The sequence below is a fragment of the Macrobrachium nipponense genome, chromosome 23 (assembly GCF_015104395.2).
Source record: "Macrobrachium nipponense isolate FS-2020 chromosome 23, ASM1510439v2, whole genome shotgun sequence".
NCBI classification, from domain to species: Eukaryota; Metazoa; Arthropoda; class Malacostraca; order Decapoda; family Palaemonidae; genus Macrobrachium; species Macrobrachium nipponense.
Genome location: NC_061090.1, coordinates 51,949,015 through 51,968,948, shown reverse-complemented (window position 1 = coordinate 51,968,948; position 19,934 = coordinate 51,949,015). Strand labels below are relative to the sequence as shown.

General features: G+C 49.2%; 1 pseudogene; it reads left to right on the top strand.

The window, feature by feature from the left end:
• Window positions 1-3,904: 3,904 nt before the first annotated feature.
• LOC135197877 (uncharacterized) overlaps window positions 3,905-19,934 on the top strand; it is a 17,232-nt pseudogene continuing 1,202 nt past the window's right edge.

Sequence of the window (19,934 nt, the reverse complement as noted above, 5' to 3'; positions counted from 1 at the left end):
GCAATAATGAAGGACCATCTACTGCTGTGACGCTCGATTTCATCGCCTTCGACATTGCGAGAATTTTCAACAGAGATATCTCTTGGACTCTTTCATCTTTCTGTTTACCGCACGGTAACAGAAGTCTGTACTAGTCAACCGCTGCATCGCACCGCGATAATGCGAATGATTTTTGCAGACATCTGAGTTTGTCTTCAAAATATCTCGTATTCGTAGGTGTGCAATTATTCATTGCTCGCCCCAAATTAACAGATATGTCAGAAGACATCGCCTACTCTCCGACCTGACAGCTCTACTTCCAAATGTTCAGCCCATGAGAAGCAGTTCTTCAGGCAGTATTTCCCTGTCTTCATTACTGAAAAAGCGCTCCGCTTTTATTGCAACTAACGGATCCTCACCGGACAGCAATGAATAGCGGTTAGCGTTCTCAGTCCTTTGTAGCACAGGTTCAGAATCTTGAGAATCCTTCTCTCGGTTCAGCTGCGAAGACGTAGGTTGCATTTTCGTACACCTTCGTCTTCAACGACACATAGTGTTGTTTCTCCTTAGCCGAGAATCAACTATACTATGAGATATCTTGCCATCAAGGACCTCGGTCTCTAGAAGGCAATTGACTTTCGCCTGTTGGGCACATGCCTTAAGAGTCATCACCTTGCCTTCTGGCATCGGTGACGAACAAATTATTTGTTAGAGTCTGGCTTGGCAGGAACCCTTTTAAGGCGAAGGTCACGTGACTTGCTCGGGTGCTTGGACAACTTGCCTCCTACCGAACGCAGTCAGTCGGCAGCTGTCAGAGCGCCCAAGTCTGTTTACGAACTTCGCTGTGGACTTAGTTCGGTTGTTCCATAACAATCTTTTCTTCGTCCTAACGGCTTGCACAGTACCCATACCATCGAAACACACCCACCATTGAGTGTCGGTGTCCTATCCACTACCGAGAACAACTTCGCTGCAGACGGATAGACCAGTATGGGTACAGGACATCACCGAAGTCGAGAAGAGGGTTAGGTCATACGACCATTCCCTTCTTTTCCTCTGAGGTAATTGCATGACTTTTCCTGCGAAGTCAAGCATCCAGGGGATGGGGATTCGTGACGCTCGATTTCGTACCGAATTCGTAGCGAAGACTCTGAACCCTTTGTTCCTGACGATCGGTAAGAGTCCTTCACAATCCCCTCCCTAATGGACTTCACCACCTTCGATGCGAAGGAGATGCTGCTTTGTCCTGTGAAAGCGCGACCGCGCTTTCTGAAGAAACTCGACATCCCAGGATGGAGTGTTGAAGACTCTTTCGTCAGCACCAAGATGACCTAGAAGTACACTCCCTCGAGTTACACAAGAACTTCTCCATGGCGCAGGTACTGAAGGCAGGGGTCTGGTACAACCAGACCACCGGCACCTCCTTCTACCTTTGGATATTGCCCACAGGTCCTTGGATCGTTTTCCTTAGGACCGTGGTGGCTGCTCAACACGTTGTCTAGCTAACCCAGACCCTAGCAGGCTGAACAGCATCGAGTCCTGGTGTGACTGTAAGAATAGATAAAGTGAATGAGAGAGTGACTGGCTTCTCTTCCTATCTTTTTCTCCCCCTCTACCTGTGGGTGGGAGAGGGATACGGTCATCACCTTGCTGGATAGGACGAGATGCCGGTGAGCTACTCGACAGAGCCCCATCCTATCCCTTTCACTAGGGATGGGAGCGAATATCCACCACTTCCTCCTACAAGGGGGGGAAGTGGATGCCAACAAGGAGGACAAACCATAACTTTATGTTGCCTCTTGCAAATAGGAACTTGTTTCTTGTTTGCTGGTTTAAACGAAGAGATACGCTTGCCTCTCTCTTAGTACTTGGTCCAGAGGTCCTGACCATTGATCCTGCGGTGGCACACCCCGATCAATCGGACAGAGGCTTGGATCCCTCCCTCGCTCTTACGACCAGGGAGGCATTCCAGGTTGGGCGAACACCAATCTGTTCACAAAAGACTCAGATTCCTCCCACCAAGAAGTGAGTCTTCCTATTGTAAAAGGACCGAAGGTTTGTATGCCGTGTCGGAACAAATGACAATTTGTCCAAAATTGCATTTTTCCTAACTATACAAACCTGAGGTCCTTTTACACATAGCCCCACCTCATGCCACCCCTCACTCTGCAGTTTTTGCTTGGGCCAAAAGCAAAAGTGATTTGTTTACCTACCAGTCGCGCGCGCGCAGCTCCGTCGGACAAGCAGTTAACTACCGAACCCCTTGTTCAGAAAGCTTACGACCTATCCAGCTGCCCGCTAGTACCTTCCTATTGTAAAAGGACCTCAGGTTTGTATAGTTTTAGGAAAAATGCAATTTTGGACAAATTGTCATTTTATGGTTTTCCTTAAATTTTTTGTGTGTTTTCATAAAGTTAAGTGTACGTACGTACGTACGTTATCTGCCGTTTGTCCTCCTCCTCCTCTGCCGCCACTATCGGAGATAGCCTCACTCGAAAGGTAAGCTTCCACATTTTACATTACAGTAATAATATTTCTTGTACACTAATATACACTTTATCTACAGGTTTTCAATTTTTATTCTTAATTTAGGTATTGAATGGTCCAAATTGTTGTAGTATTTCATTGTTTATAGGTCAATTTAGCTTTTATTATGAAATTTAATGGGGTGTTTTGGAGGGCTTGGAACGGATTAGCCATTTTACATGTAAAATGTGTTCCAAGATACGAAAAACTCATTATACGAAGGCCGCCTCGGAACGGATTAATTTCGTATCTCGAGGTACCACTGTACAGAGGTAAATTTAAAAAACGAGGCGTTGAAGATCGTTGACAACGGTCGTTAGCTCGTTAATGGGCCAGGTGAAGAAAGAGGGTAGTTAACAACAACTAGGTGATACCCTCTCCCCTATCAATCCTGTTGGATCTTTGTACAGGTTGTTGCAACATTACATGAAGTCCTTCATCCAAGGGCGTAGATTGGGCACCGTTATCAGACTCCCCCGGGGCAGCGGTTACCTGGACAGGAATAGGCAAGGCAGAGGCAGCATCAGGAGAGGGAAAAACAGAGCCTGTCCTATAGTTAAAATCTTTTAAAAACATACTAGTAATATAAAAATTAACAAATGGGTCTTCGTTTACAAAACCTGTACGAAGATCCAACAGGATTGCAGCCAGAAGGATTGATAGGGGAGAGGGTATCACCTAGTTGTTGTTAACTACCCTCTTTCTTCACCTGGCCCATTAACGAGCTAACGACCGTTGTCAACGATCTTCAACGTCTCTTGTTTTTTAAATTTACCTCTGTACTTGTCGTAACGTATTCTTCATTTGGACTGAAGATGAACCCAGGGAAGGGTTCGAAAGCTTTCTGTAAAGTTGAATTCTTGTTAGTAGATGAAACTTCTTGTAAGTCTGACCAGATTCCTGAGTGTTTACAGTTATGCTTTACTTGCAATAAATGGGTTGGTTTACTTACTCCAAGCTATATTTTGCTGAAGGCTTTTGCAAATATTCCATGCTCTCTAATGTAACATGCATATATCCTCCACAGCTTGTTTTTTTTTTTTTTGTTTGTCTCCTCTCCAAATATTTAATGCTTTCTATGGGTTCACAATGAATTTTATCATGCAATGTTGATGTAACTTTAGCAGTGTTAGTGATAAACTAGCACAGTTTTTTCTGATCTTTTAAACGTATTTGTTTTGGTACATCTCTGTCAATATAATGGTCATCTTTGCTCTTTAACAGTGAAATTAAAAATTTCTCACTTATACGTGTTTATTAGATTTTCTTTGCTTGGATATGTTTGTCAGCATTACTGCTTAGGGCCACATTTAAAGAGATACTATAAACACAGAACATTATAAGTGGTGGTATATACAGTGTTCTTTGATGCACTACTTATATCTGAGAATAATGTCATATGACTAACATTGTAAGCACCGAAGATGCTTCATCTGGCTACATGTAAAATTTCTTTTAAATTTTATATATATTTAATGCTTTCCTATGGTTAATGTTTTCCTACCTCATAAATCTGAAACCATGTATGTAAATTGATTATGCTTTTGCAAGTGATCAGCTGTACTGTACATATATAGTCAAGTCAGGTGTACCAAAGTAAAAACTGCTAGTACTGCAATGTATGGATATTTTTTAACAGAGGTGTTCAAAAGCAGCCCAATGAAGAGTTGAGAAAACCTCCACACGTAGCGTACAGGGGCTACTAGAGGAAGGACTTCTTTCACTGTACCCGGCAAACACCTCTCCACCTGTATTTTTCTAGTCGAACTGACAAAGGTAAATTGATGATATTTTGTAATAGGCTTTTGTTTTTGAGTGTTTGCAAATACCATTGGCTTGCTCTAGGATTGAGAATAATGAAATTTCTCTATAAGGCCTACCCTAATAATGGAGTGTGTAGAAAATCTGGATTCATAAGGGTGTGAAAAATTCATGTATGTATTTTGTATTCAGTAGTGTGAATAAGAGAGAGAGAAAAAAAGTTGAGAATTCAGTGTTTGATGTTGAGAATTCTGATTTGTAATGTGGAGAATGTCATGTCCAGAGTGTTTAGTGTTGATGTTGAATGTGTTATGTGGAGATTTCAGGATGTGTGATATTGAGAACATTGATTATGTGATGTAGAGAATTCAGGACTTTGATGTTGAGAATGTTGAGTTTTGATTTTGGGACTGTCAGGATGTTTGTGGTCAGAATGTTGAGTTGTGATGTGGAGTATGTTAGATGTTTTGTCCATAGAATGTTGAGTTGTGTGTGTGAGAGAGAGAGAGAGAGAGAGAGAGAGAGAGAGAGAGAGAGAGAGAGAGAGAGGACATGAAACTTGCTAGGCACAATAAATTTTGATAATTGATATGTGCTATTTTATGTCTTCTTACTGAATGTGTATGTTTAGTACAGATCTACTAAAGTAAAATTTACATACATTACTTTACACTGCTGTTGTTATGTCTGCATAAGTACTCTCTGTGTAGACAGTAGAGTGGTGTTTGTGTCAAAAGTACAGTGCCTCTTCTTACAGTGTGCTCACCAGACAAAATGCTTGTGATAGAAAGTAGAAAGGGTAGCCTAATGTGCGTTTTAATACATTCAGTTCAGTAAATAGTACAGACATTGCTTTCAGCTTGTACATGTGCAGTGATACATCACTGTACATATTTTGATCATGAATCCAAGTGCCTGTATCATGATAAAGGTTTGAAATGATATATTGTCTATTGCAGTACCATAATATTTATTTAAGTGTCTTTCAAGCAGATATGTTTTTATGGGACTTATATTCTACTGCAGTACTATATGGTTGTCATATCATCAGATTCTGTAGATTTTTTGGACCTTGTGCTTATTTGCAAAGGGTAAACTTAAGTAAATTTCAATGTAAGGCTAGGATTCTGAGCTAATCCATCATAAGCTAAACTTTGTTTTATTCCAGTGTCAGCACTTTGTAGTTGTTTGCTTGTATTTAACATATAAGAACTGTCTGCAAATAAGAAATATTTTAAGGATATTTATATTGTTTTGCAGGTGTTCATGCACTGTGCAATACTGCCCATGTTGATCTATGCAGAAAAACAGAGGGTTTATTTTATGATCCAGATGTCATAACTGGTAGACTTAATAAATACCTCTGTCATGAAGGACATGATATAAGGTGAGTGTCATAGACCTATGCTACTGAAAATGGTGTTCCTTTGCCAAAGGTACCATTATGAAACTCTCAGTTTCATACATTCAACTTCCCTGTCAGATATATACTTTGCTATAGACTCCGTTGTCCCCGACAGAAATTCAGATTTCGCGGCACACACTACAGGTAGGTCAGGTGATCCCGCCGCCTGCCGCTGGGTGGCAGGAATAGGAACTATTACCGTTTTAAGCCAGATTTTTCTCTGTCGCGGTACTAGTAACATCGTTTGCTAGCTCCTCCTGACTTGATTTTCGAATTTCATTACGCCGTTGATCTTTTGGACTGCTATTTGGTGACGTATTGGATCTTTGGTTTGGCATACGCTATTGTGGACTGTTTTTTGGATTTGGATTTGGAATTTCTCATAATGTCTGACATGTCGATTTCGTTCAGAGTGTGTGTGAATGAGAATTGTTTTGTGAGACTACGAAAAGCTTCGGTGGATCCTCACGCCACTTGTAAAAATTGTAGAGGGAATGTATGCTCGCAATTGAATACATGTGATGAGTGCAAGGATTTGAATGAGGAGGAATGGAAGTTGCTTGATTCCTACCTAAGAAAGTTGGAGAGAGATAGGGCTAGAAAAGCCTCTTCCAAAAGTGTAAGTAGGTCGGTCTCTAACGAGCCAGTTAGCGGACTATTGCCTATTGCTAACCCTATTGTTTCCTCCCATACAGCTTTACCTTCCCGATTATCGGACTCGGCAAGCTCAACATCTGAAATAGCGAGTCTGAAAGCTTCGCTTAAGCATATGGAACAAAAAATTAAAGAACTGGAAGGTAAGTGCAGTGAAAGTGTTTTTTTTTCCCAGTGAAGTCTGATCGGCTCTGTCTCGCTCCCAGCCTAGACCTCTTTCAAGCTCCCAAGCCCAGTGGAGAAGAAATGTCGAAAGCCGCAGGGAGGTTTCAGAGAATCCCCACCAGTCAGGCGTCTCCTCAGCAGATCCCGTAGTTACGTCCCGGGCTGCCAAGGATAGTCGTTGGAAAGACGTCCTTAAACAGTGTTTGTTCCGACACGGCATACAAACCTTCGGTCCTTTTACAATAGGAAGGTACTAGCGGCAGCTGGATAGGTCGTAAGCTTTCGAACAAGGGGTTCGGTAGTTAACTGCTTGTCCGACAGACGCGCGCGCGCGACTGGGAGGTAAACAAATCACTTTTGCTTTCGGCCTCACAGCGAGTGGACGTGTGTGTTCGACGCTCTCTGCCCGCTTCTCGTCGTTTGCTTTCTTAAGTATTGGTTGTGTTGTGTATGAAAGAGTTAATTGTAAGTACAATCAGTCTCTCTTTTCATATTAATTCACCTAATTTTGTTTATGATGGAATTCCTCGCCTCGCTGACCACGGAGACTATGCCCGGGTACGAAGGGCGTAAATGCGGGAAGTTCCCGCTCTTTCCCCCGGAGATAGACCCTCATATTTTGTGTGCTCGGTGTCGGGGGCGCGAATGCACCCGAGCCGAGCCTTGTGATGTTTGTAATGATTGGTCGGAGGCGCAGTGGACTTTGTATGAGGGCAGGAAAGAAGCGAAGGCCTGCAAAGGAGTCGTCGGAAAGCTCTCCTGCGACTCCTTTGGTGACGGACACTTCGTCTTCTTTCCTGCCGCCCGCTCAACTTCCATGTCTCGCGCCTTCCCCTTCGGGGGGGGGTGTCTAGGTCCTTCTCTTCTCCTGACTTGTCGAGTGTGGAGGAGGGCGCTAGATACCCTGACGTCCAGTTGTACTCTGGGTCCTCTATCCGTTCGTCCTTCGCGCGAGCGGGTGAGAGGATCCCCCTAATCCACCCGACTTTTGCCTCCTCAGGTGCGGTTGCCGCGAAGGATGACCTCGGACAGGTGTGGGCATCGTTGGGGTTGCAGGGCGTGCCGAGTGTCCAGGGGCTGCTCTACCATCTCGCTGGCGCCGTGGCGGTCACCCATGCAACGGTCACGACCACCACCACGACCCTTACAACACCGGCTATGCTTTCACCCTCCTCACCTGGTGTACACCCAGCACGCGGTCTCTGTGACACCCACTACATCGGTGCAGGGGCCAGTCGCCGTAACTCGGGGGGAGTGTGATGCCGCCACCTGGGTTTGCCGTGCTGCCGCGACCGGACTTCGTGTGCCCGAAGAGCTCGCCCCTGGACCTCCACCGGTAACCTAGGATGTCTGTGCCGCTGGTCCCCCCGCCATCTGGACCGCCTACACAGTCTGCCGTACCTGCCCATGACCACTTGCTGCCGTTCCTGTACCTGCTCCATGCTGTCTCGTCTTGCCGGTTTCCTGTGATGCCTGACACCATGCTGATGTTGTTCCTGTTCCTTGGCGCCCGCTGCTCCGATGCTGATCTGTTCGGACAGGTGCGTCCGCGGGCCCTGTTGCTTCGGCAACAGCAGCCCCGGCTCCGTCCTGGATGACAGATCTGACGTCGGTCCTGAGAAGGTTGACGAAGAAGAAGAAGAAGAGAGGAAGGTGTCGTCCGTCGTCTTCATCGTCTTCTTCGTCGTCGCCGTCGGCTGCCGCCTCTTCCCCTTCTTCTTCCTAAGGCTCCCCCGCCGAAGAAGAAGAAGGTCGCCTCCCCCCCCCCCTAAGAAGTCTCCTTCGGGAACTTCTAAGGGCCCGTCTCGCTCTGGTGAGACGGGGGGGTTTCTTCCGCTGGTCACCCGCTCCTTCGCATCCTTCGGGGGCAGGACCCGTCTCTTCTTCCGCAAGGAAGAAGACTACGGGGACCAGAGGAGTGCCGGCTAACACCGGCACTTCCTCACCTGCTGTCAGTGGTTCGGCCCACAGCAGCAGGGTTCCGTCTCGGCCGCTCGTTCGCGAGAGGTACCGAGTGTACGGTCGCCTACCAGCGGACCGTGCAGCCAGGAACCAGACCTCTGAGTCCGCTCAGCGTCAGGTTCACGGCACGGAGCGGAAGACTGGTGACAGCCGCTCACTGACTCTCACCAGAACCAGCTCTCGCTCTCGCGGCGAGCAGCTGGCTACCCGGGGCAGACGTGACGGTCCATGACCGGCCACGGGCGGGCTGAGGCTGGGAAGAGGTCCCCCGTTCGCCGGCACCAGCCACGGCTGGTACCAGCGAACTGACGCACCGTGAGGATACGCACCGATCTCACCGTGACAGTGGAGCTCGCCGGTCGCCTGTACCGTACACTCACAGAGAGCGATCGGGTACGGCGACCAGCACCAGCTCCTCTGACACACGAGACCGGGGCCGCTGTTCTCGGTCCAGCCGTTCTCCACAGCGAGACGGCTCGACATAGGTCTGCAGCTCGATCGCCACCGCGGGTTGGCGATCGCCTGCAGTCCTTCCAAGCCCGCTGGTTCTGCCAGCGAGCGAGGAGGGAGCGTCAGGTCTTCCTCTCCCATACCTTCAACCTCCTCGGGTTACACCGGGAGGGGCGAGGTATTGAGGTAGTGATCGTGAGGGGTGCGCCCTTCAGGATCCCACCACGTCGTCGTACGTACCAGGCTCGGTTCTCGGACCAGCCAGGTCGTACGCACAGGTGGTTGGAGGAGACCGAGAGGGGTCTGTCGCTGCTCCTCTCCTTGAGGGAGGAGGGTCTCGGGAGGTGCTCCTGTTTGAGGGACTGGACGGTCCCGACTCCGCAGGACGCAGTCACTCCTGAGATCCAGAGGAACTTTGCCGAGGTTATTGGCGCTGATTCGTCAGCACAACGACCTCGGGGAAGGATCGCCGCTCCCACCATCCGAGCCCACGTCCCGGCTCGAGTCGTTCTGGGGCCCGAAGAGGGAACCCAGACCGACGGTGGGTTTGCCAGCGTTCTGAGCTTGCGGACTCAGTGCTGGACCAGGTTGAATCGCTTGTCTCCGGACACGACGGTTCGTTCGCTCAAGTCTGGCAGGTCGAGCAGCTGCTTCCACCTCCTCTGCTGCGACAGCGGCGGCGGGAAGTTTTTTACGTGCCATCTGAAGACCCGATGCCGCCCAAAACAGGTGAACCGGAGTTAGCCAGGCTGACTCCGGGTTGTGTCTCTGCAGCAGCTCCTGTCCGAGAACCTGTGGTTCTCGCAGCAAGAGGCACTCAGCCTGGAATCTACCGCCATGGCAGCTTTCCAGGCCGTCTCCTGGCTAGATCTGTGGTCCCTCACAGTATCTAAGGTCGCAGCCAACTCCGGGGGAATTTCTCCCGAAGATGACTCGGCCTTCAGGAGACTTTGCCAGTCTGGGGGAAGAGCCATCTCCTTCCTTGCCCACCAGACGGTGAACCTGTGGGCCAACCTGGTTCTCCGACGAAGGGACGCTGTCCTTACTCGGGTTTCCAGGGCGGCTGGGCGTGAAGCGGCGTTGGGACTTCGCAACGGACCTTTACGGAGTTCCACGTCTCTCTTCCCAGGAGAGATGGTGGACGCTGCGGTGGACAGACGGCGCACTGACGACAGTGACCGACTGGTTCACCAGGCGGTCTCGAAGGCTTCTGGGCAGCCTCGGACTGCGGCCAAGTCTAAGAGCTCGGCTAGCTAGCGCCTTCCTCGGTGGCTAAGACGGTAGCTGCGTCGAAGCCCCGGGAAATGACTCTGTCTTCTTCGACTTCTGGCAAGGGGGGCCGTAACCAGCCCTCCTCCCAGCCCTCCTCCTCCCGTGGAGGCTCTGGGAAGAAGTCGAAGAAAGGGGGGAAACGCTAGGGACGGCGTTCCCCCTCACCTGCTGCCGGAAGTGGGGGGTGCCTGGCCAGCCATTGGGCAACTTGCAGCGCTACGGCGCCGAGACCTTGGATTGTATATGTCCCTTCGGGAGGGATATCTATTACCCTTCGAATCTCGGCCACCCCTCACCTCCAACCCGGTCCAACAGCAGTCGTACGTTCCAGGGTCATCGAAGGACGTAGCATGAGACAGGAGATCAAGACCATGCTGAGCAAGAGAGCTGTAGAAATCGTCACGGATCAGTCACCGGGCTTTTACAGTCGACTCTTCCTGGTGGAAAAGTCTACGGGAGGCTGGCGCCCGGTGATAGATCTCTCTCCCCTGAACCGGTTTGTTCGCCAGACCCGGTTCACGATGGAGACGGCACGCTCAGTGCTCGACTCCATCAGGGAGAACGATTTCATGCTTTCAGTGGACTTGAAGGATGCGTATTTCCAAATACCCATTCATCAGTCTTCCAGAAAGTACCTCCGCTTTCATCCTCGAGGGCGGACGGTTGTACCCAGTCAGTTCGGCACTTTGCTTCGGTCTCTCAACCGCCCCACAGGTGTTCACGCGAGTGTTCACTCTGGTGTCTGCTTGGGCCCATTCGCACGGATACGTCTGATGAGGTATCTCGACGATTTGGTTAGTCCTGGCGAGCTCCCGCTCGCAGTTGCTACGGGACAGGGATCGATCTGCTCGAGTTCTGTCGCGATCTGGGGATCGTTGTGAACTTCGAAAAGTCCGATCTCGAGCCCAAGCAGAGGATGAAGTACCTGGGTATGCTGATCGACACGGTAGCAGGGCGAGTCTTCCCCGCAGACTCGCGGATCAGCAGATTCAGGGAGGCAGTCCAACCAGTTCCTGTCTCGGCAGGAACAGGCAGCTCAGCGATGGCAAGTCGTGATCGGACACCTGTCGTCACTCGAGAAGTAGTCCCTCACGGGCGTCTTCACCTGCGGTCTCTTCAGTGGAGACTAAAGGAGAGTTGGTCACAGGCGACGGATCCCCCAAGCTTTCCAGTGTCACTGACACAGGAGGTGAGGCAGGACCTAGCCTGGTGGCTGGACGACAGGAACCTCTTAAGAGGAGTGCCCCTGCGCACTCCCCCCCCGGACATGCAGCTGTTCTAGACGCATCGACCGAGGGATGGGGCGCACACCTGGAGGAGTTGCTGACTTCAGGAGTGTGGGACGAGAACGACAAGCACCTTCACATCAATGTACTGGAACTCAAGGCAGCGTTCCTCGCTCTCCAAGAGTTCCAGGACCGCTTGGTGGGACACTCAGTGGTGTTGATGTGCGACAACACCACGGTGGTGGCTTACGTCAACAAACGGGGGACTAGTGTCTCTCCCGTTGTACCAGTTGACTCGGCAGGTGCACGAGTGGGCCGAGGCACACTCAATAGAGCTGTCGGCACGCTACATTCCAGGGAAGAGGAATGTAGTAGCAGACACGCTCAGCCGTCGGGATCAGGTGATAGGGACCGAATGTCTCTACACCAGGACGTGGCGGCGGAAAGGCTCTTCGACCTGTGGGGGCGACCAGTCGTGGATCTGTTCGCCACCCGGCACAACAGGAAGCTCCAGGTGTTCTTCTCGGCCGTGCCGGACCCATGGGCAGCTGCAGAGGACGCTCTTCAACACCCGTGGGACAACCTCTTCGCCTATGCCTTTCCCCCGTTCAGCCTGATTCGCAAGGTGATCAGTCGAGCACTGGTCACCCCGAATCTCAGGATGATCCTGGTGGCTCCCAAATGGCCACAGGCCATTTGGTATCCGGACCTGCTGGCTCTTCTCGCAGGAGAACCGAGAGAGATTCCCCCTTGGCACAACCTTCTCGCCCAGCCACACGTCGAGCGGTACCACCGAGCAGTCCAGTCTCTACGTCTTCACGGCTGGCTGTTATCCACCATCTCTTGCGAACGAGAGGCTTTTCTCGTAGCGCAGCAACAGAGATGGCTGGAAACGTCCGTCAGTCCTCTGCAGCTGTGTACCAGGGGAAGTGGGCCGTCTTCTGTGGTTGGTGTCGTAGACGGGGTCTATCTCCTCTCAGAGCCACTCTTCAGCAGGTAGCGGATTTCCTCGTTTTCTTCGCGAGAGAAGCTCCTCTCAGGTCCCCACAGTCAAAGGATACAGGAGCCGCCTTGGCGCTCGTCCCCTGAAACTGAGGGATTGGACATCTCGAACTCGTTTCGAGATCTCCTTGCTTATGAGGAGCTTCGAAAGGTCTTGCCCACCCAGGGAACTCAGGCCCCCTGCGTGGGATGTGACTCTCGTCCTTAGGAGTCTGACTCGAACGCCGTTCGAGCCACTCCGAGAGTCGTCAGACAGGGATCTGACCCTCAAGACCCTCTTCTTGCTGGCCCTGGCATCGGCGAAGAGAGTAGGGGAACTTCATGGTCTTTCCTATGATGTACGACACTCCAGGGGATGGGGATCTGTGACGCTCGATTTCGTCCCGAACTTCGTTGCGAAGACTCAGAAACCGTCGATCCCTGACGACAGGTTCGAGTCATTCACGATTCCCTCCCTAATGGACTTCACCGATAATGATGCGGATGAGATGCTGCTTTGTCCTGTGAGGGTGCGCTACGGCGCTATCTGAAGAGAACTCGACACCTCAGGCCTGAGTGTCGACGCCTCTTCGTTAGCACGGGGTCACCAAGAAAGAAGTATCCAAGAACACTCTTTCATTCTGGTGCGTGAGGTCATCAGGAGGGCGTATGAGGCTGATGGTAGTGACGACATCCGTACGTCCCGTCCGAGAGCTCACGAAGTCAGAAGTATTGGCCCCTCGTTGGCGTTTCGTAAGAACTTCTCCGTGGCGCAGGTCCTGAAGGCAGGGGTCTGGTCTAACCAGACTACCTTTACGTCCTTCTACCTTCGGGATATTGCCCACAGGTCCTTGGATACCTTTTCCTTGGGACCCGTGGTGGCTGCTCAACAAGTTGTGTAGCTAACCACGACCCTCGCAGGCTGAACAGCATCGAGTCCTGGTGTGACTGTGTGGATGGATGTGTGAGTGAGTGAGTGACTGGCTCTCTCTTCCCATCTTTTCCTCCTCCTCTACCTGTGGGCAGAGGGCCACGGTTGTCACCATGCTGGATAAGGACGAGATGCAGGTGAGCTATATGACAGAGCCCCATCCTATCCCTTTCACTAGGATAGGAGCAGAATATCCACCACTTCCTTCTACAAGGGGGGGAAGTGGATGCCTACAAGAGTCAAACCCATGACTTTATATTTGCTCCTGTACAGGAACAAGTTCTTACATTGCTGGTACGAAGAGATACGCTTGCCTCTCTCTTAGTACTCGGTCCAGAGGTCTGACCATTGATCCTGCGGTGCACACCCCGATCAATCGGACAGAGGCTTGGATCCCTCCCTCGCTCTTACGACCAGGGAGGCTTCCAAGGTTGGGCGAACACCAGTCTGTTCACAAAAGACTCAGATTCCACCCACCAAGAAGTGAGTCTTCCTATTGTAAAAGGACCGAAGGTTTGTATGCCGTGTCGGAACAAATGACAATTTGTCTAAAATTGCATTTTTCCTAACTATACAAACCTGAGGTCCTTTTACACATAGCCCCACCTCATGCCACCCCTCACTCTGCAGTTTTTGCTTGGGCCAAAAGCAAAAGTGATTTGTTTACCTCCCAGTCGCGCACGCGCGTCTGTCGGACAAGCAGTTAACTACCGAACCCCTTGTTCGAAAGCTTACGACCTATCCAGCTGCCGCTAGTACCTTCCAATTGTAAAAGGACCTCAGGTTTGTATAGTTAGGAAAATGCAATTTTAGACAAATTGTCATTTTTTCTTCGTCTGATTCCTCATCTAAAAAAGGATGGAGTTCAGATAGATTGTCGAGACCTTCGAAGAGAACTTGGAAGTCTCCTTCATTTTACTCAAGCCCTGAAGAATTTCCGGAAGAATATCCTCCGGAAAAGAGGAGGAAGGAGCTCCTTCTCCTGCATCGGAAATTGGAAAGAGGGACGTAGCTACGAAGATGTTGGAGGATATGCAGAAACAGATATCTTCGCTAGTAGGAGTTCTTAAATCTGATCCTCCTAGAAGGAAGGATAGATTTCTCCCGATCAAAAGATCCCGTCCTTTAGAACTCTCTGAGAGCTCGGACGAGGCGCCTGCCAGAAGCCTGGCGCCAGCCAGACGTCGGGCTACTGTCAAGCGCAAAACGCCGTCAAGGCGAGATGATATATATAGGAATATACCTGAACCTCCTACTAGAAGGAAAGCACATGAGATGTCCGAATCGAGGAGTAAATTTGGAACTCCCAAAACCGGACGAACTCCTGAAATGAGGCGCAAAGCGCCTGAAGTGAGGCGCAAAGTGACTGAAGATCCTGGGACTCTTGTGACGAGGCGAAAAGCGCCTGGAGCGCCTGAAATGAGGCGTAAAGCTCCTCAAGTAATGGAAATGAGGCGCAAGGCGCCTGAAAAGCCTGAAGTGGCTGAAAGGAAATATTTAACTCCTGGAGGGCCTAGAGCGCCTGAAAGGAAACGTAGAGCGCCTGGAGAGCCTGAAGCGCCTCAAAGGAAAAGCAAAGCGCCTAGAGAGCCTGAAGCGCCTGAAAGAAGAAGCAAAGCGCCTAAAGAGCCTGAGGCGCCTGAAACGAGGCGCGAAGCGCCTGAAGAGCCTGAAGCGTCCGAATGGAGGCGCAAGGCGCCTGGAAAGCCTGAAGCTGCTGAAACAAGACGTAAAGCGCCTAGAGCGTCTGAAGGTAGGCGCAAGGATTTTTACAATCCAGAATACAATTTGGATGAGTTATCGGAGTTTGAAGCGGACTTGGAGGCTCCTCTTTGGGATTTTTCTCAAGATCAATTTTCCCCTGACAGGGTCTCTAGGTGTCGCACAGGCGATCGTAGCCCCTGTCGGGAAGGAATTGATCATGAAAAAAGGGAACAACATTTAAGGACTTCTCCTGGTAGGGACGAAAGGTGTCGCACAGGCGACCGTCGTCCTTGTCAGGAAGGCCTTAAGGTAAAAGAACAACATCGGCCTTCTCCTGGCAGGGACTCAAGGTGCCGCACGGGCGGCCGTAGCCCTTGTCAGGTTGCAGTCGGTGTTGCTACAAGCCCTTTACATTCCCGAGAGAGGAGTCCTCCGGTCGCACACTCTTCTCCGAATAAAACTCAACCGGAATTGGAGGATGTCTCGGACTCTGAAGAAAACAAGGGGGCAGGTCTTACAGATTATAAGACATTAACAGCCCTCTTGTTAAAAGAATTTGGAGAGTCTCTGAGTCCTGCTGCCCCTCCTTCTCCTCGGTCTATATTTTCGAGTACGAAGGCTGCGAAGTTTTCCTCTTTCTTGAAGATGCAACCGACCATTTCAATGAAGAGGGCTTTGCAGTCGGTCGGAAATTGGCTTAAAACCAAGGAGGAGGCGGGGAAGACTGTGCTTACCTGTCCCCCTTCCAGGCTATCAGGAAAGAGAGGGATTTGGGATAGCACAGGAGAATCTACGGGACTTTCTCTTCCCTCATCTGCTGAAGCGGACTTCTCGACCTTGGTGGATTCGGCAAGGAGACATGCACTTCCATCGGCCAAAACAAGCTGGACAATGTCTGAAATGGACCATCTCCTCAAGGAATATTCCATGTCTTGGAAGTTTTTAACTTCCTAGATTGGTCCCTTGGGGCTTTGGCCAAGAAGACGCAAGACCCTCAGTTTTTGGAACCAGAAGTCTTGCATAGTGTTTTGGCATGTATGGATAAGGCAGTGCAGGACGGATCGGCTGAAGTGGCATCCTTGTTCGGGACAGGAGTATTAAAGAAGAGGTCTGTCTTTGGTTCATTTCTTACCAAAGCAGTCTCTTCAGTACAGAGGGCTTCTCTTTTATACGCCCCTCTGTCTAAACAGTTGTTTCCTTCTCAGTTGGTAACGGACATTTCCCATACGCTTACTGAGAAGGCAACACAGGATTTGCTGGTACACTCTGCTAAGAAGCCTAGACCAGCTGCTTCTGTCTCGAAGAGGGAGCCAAGACCTGCCCAACAGCCCTTTCGAGGTAGAACTTTTAGCCGAGCCCCAAGGAAGAGAGGAGGAGAGAAAAGAGGAAGATCTTCCATTAGAGTTCCAAAGAAGAACGCTAAATGAAATTCCAGTCCTCCAATCACCATAGGGGCCAGACTTCTGGGATTCTCGGAAGCATGGGCTTCAATGAAAGCAGATTCTTGGTCCCTGCAAGTTCTAAGGAAAGGATACCTCATCCCCTTCAAGAACAGACCTCCATTGACGACGACACCGAGGGAGCTGTCAGCGAGATACAAAGACCCTGTAAAGAGAGAGATCCTTCTTGGGTTGGTGCAGCAAATGTTGGAGAAGGAGGCCATCGAGGTAGTACAGGATCCGCACTCCCGAGGTTTTTACAATCACCTATTTTTGGTGCCGAAAGCCTCGGGGGGGTGGAGGCCGGTCCTGGACGTGAGTGCATTGAATCGCTTCATGGAGAAGACAAAGTTCTCCATGGAGACATCCAACTCGGTTCTCTCTGCTCTCCGTCCAGGAGATTGGATGGTCTTCCTCGACCTGCAAGATGCGTACTTTCACGTCCCCCTGCATCATTCGTCTAAGAAATATCTTTGATTCATGGTGCAGGGAAGGATTTATCAGTTCAGGGCTTTGTGTTTCGGCCTCTTGACGGCTCCTCAGGCGTTTACAGCGTTGATGAGGAACGTAGCAAGATGGCTACATCTGAAGGGGGTGAGGATATCTCTTTACTTAGACGATTGGCTTATAAGAGCGCAGACAAAACAAAAGTGCTTGGAGGACTTGGAGATAGCTCTTCAATTGACCAGATCTCTCGGATTGCTCGTAAACCTCGAGAAGTCTCACACAATCCCCAGTCAGACTATCGTCTATCTGGGGATTCGGATGGATTCTCGGGGTTTTCGAGCGTATCCATCCCAGGAAAGAATCTCGAAAGGGTTGGAAAAAATCTCGGTCTTCCTAGAGAAGGAACGAAGCTCAGCGAGGGAATGGCTCAGTCTTCTGGGCACTCTTTCCTCGCTGGAGCAGTTCATCTCTCTAGGGAGGCTGAATATGAGACCCTTGCAGTTCCATCTAAGAAGGAGTTGGAACAGAAGAAAGGGAGATCTATTGGATACCTTTCCCATAGGAGAGAGTATCAAAAACCACTTACGATGGTGGTTAGAACCACTGAGAAGAAACGAAGGAGTGTCCTTGTCCCTTCAGAACCTTCACCTAGTGTTGTTCTCAGACGCTTCGGACACAGGGTGGGGAGCAACACTAGGGACGAAGGAAGTGTCAGGCAGTTGGACAGAAGAACAGAAGGCCTGGCACATAAATGCAAAGGAACTCTTAGCAGTGCACTTGGCACTGCAGTTTTTCGAGAACGAAGTCAGAGGTGTGGTGGTCCAAGTCAACTCGGACAACACCACGGCTCTGGCTTATATAAAAAAACAAGGGGGGACACACTTTCTCCCTTTACCAACTAGCAAGGGATCTGTTGATATGGACAGAAGAAAGAGGGATTCGACTCCTGACGAGGTTCGTTCAAGGAGGAAAGAACATAAGAGCAGACAGATTGAGCAGGAAAAACCAGGTCCTTCCAACAGAGTGGACCCTTCATTCACAAGTCTGCCAGCAACTATGGTCTCTTTGGGGGAAGCCAAAAGTGGACCTGTTTGCAACATTCCTATCCAGAAGGATGGAGAACTTTTGTTCGTTGGGGGACGATCCCAGAGTCCTATCCATAGATGCCATGCTCATGGATTGGAAGGACATAGACGCTTATGTGTTTCCCCCATTCAAGATGCTGGGGGAAGTAATGAGAAAGTTCGTGTCCTTGGAGGGAATGAGGATGACATTGATCGCTCCTTATTGCCTGCAAGAGAATGGTTCACAGAGGTACAGGAATGGATAGTGGACTTCCCCAGATCTCTTCCCAAAAGGGACAGATCTGCTCAAACAACCCCACTTCGAGAGGTGTCACAAGAATATCCACGCTCTCGCTCTGACTGCCTTTCGAATATCGAAAGATTGGTCAGAGCGAGAGGCTTTTCTCGCAAAGTGGCAAAAGCAATTGCTGGAGCAAGAAGGTCCTCAACCATGCGGATATACCAATCGAAGTGGGAAGTTTTCCGTAGATGATGTAAGGCGAAGAAGCTGTCCTCCTCCGATACCTCTGTGACCGAAATTGCTGATTTTCTTTTGTTTTTACGAGAAGAATCTCATCTGGCAGTGTCAACCATTAAAGGTTATAGGAGCATGTTATTAGCTGTGTTCAGGAATAGGGGCCTGAACATAGAGAATGATAAAGATCTGCATGATTTAATTAGATCATTTGAAACTACAAAATTAAGAACTTCTCTCACCCCTAGTTGGAATCTGGATGTGGTTCTCAAATATCTTATGTCGGAGAGATTCGAACCTCCCGATAAAGCTACTTTCCGGGACTTGACTAGAAAATGTATTTTCTTAATAGCTCTCGCCACTGCGAAAAGAGTGAGTGAGCTGCAAGCGCTTGACTCGAGAGTGGGTTTTAAGAAGATTCGGCTGTATTGTCTTTAAACCTTTATTTCTAGCTAAAATGAAAACCCCTCTAGACCTTGGCCTAGGACTTTCGAAGTAAAAGGCCTTTCTCAATTAGTGGGAAAAATGAAATGGAAAGAACTTTATGCCCTGTGAGAACTTTGAAGTTTTACCTGCAGAAGAAGAAGCAGTTGCAGAGTTGCAATCAAAGTTTATGATGTGCGGTTAAAGACCCTAGAAGAGCTAAGTCAAAAAATGCCTTAGCATTTTTTGTTAGGAACATTATAACTGAAGCCCACATGAGCTGTGATAGTGAGGCATATAAGACCTTAAGGGTAAAAGCACACGAAGTACGTGCAGTCGCTACATCATTGTCGTTCAACAAGAACATGTCAATGAAGAACATCTTAGCGGCCACGTATTGGAGATGTAACTCAGTGTTCGCCTCACATTACTTGAAAGATGTGAGAGTGACATATGAGAAATGCTTCTCTCTAGGGCCTTATGTATCAGCGGATACAGTGCTGGGGAAAGGAGAGAAGACTGATCCTTAATATTAATTTTTGTCCTTATATTTTATATATTGTGATTTTTAAAATTATTGGTGTTGAGTTTTAGGTTGTTTGAAAGGTGTTTAGGGATAACGCCTTCAATCATATTTACTAATCCACGGTTAGGATCGGGTGATCGGGATCATATTTTACTCCTTTATATGCCAAGAGGCATAGGTATATTGTCATGTAATTGAATAAGACTCCAGTGACAATTGCCATTAGGTTCTGTTGAGTAAGTGGATAAGACCCCATTGACAGTCCTTTCAAAGAGTTTCTCAGCCATAGGGCACACCCTCGCTGAAGCTTTGAGGCGAAGCAGACTTCTCAGCACAAGCTATGAAATCTCTGCTAAACAGGTAGGAACTAGGGTATTGTTAATTAACTTGTATTACCTACAACATATGTTGTTTACTATTAGGTCTGTAATTAGCTGTCTCTTGCCCTCCGCCAAAGGTGCCTATCAACTAAGTATATATCTGACGAGAAGTTGAATGTATGAAAATGATATTGTTATTGTACAATAAAGTTTCATACATACTT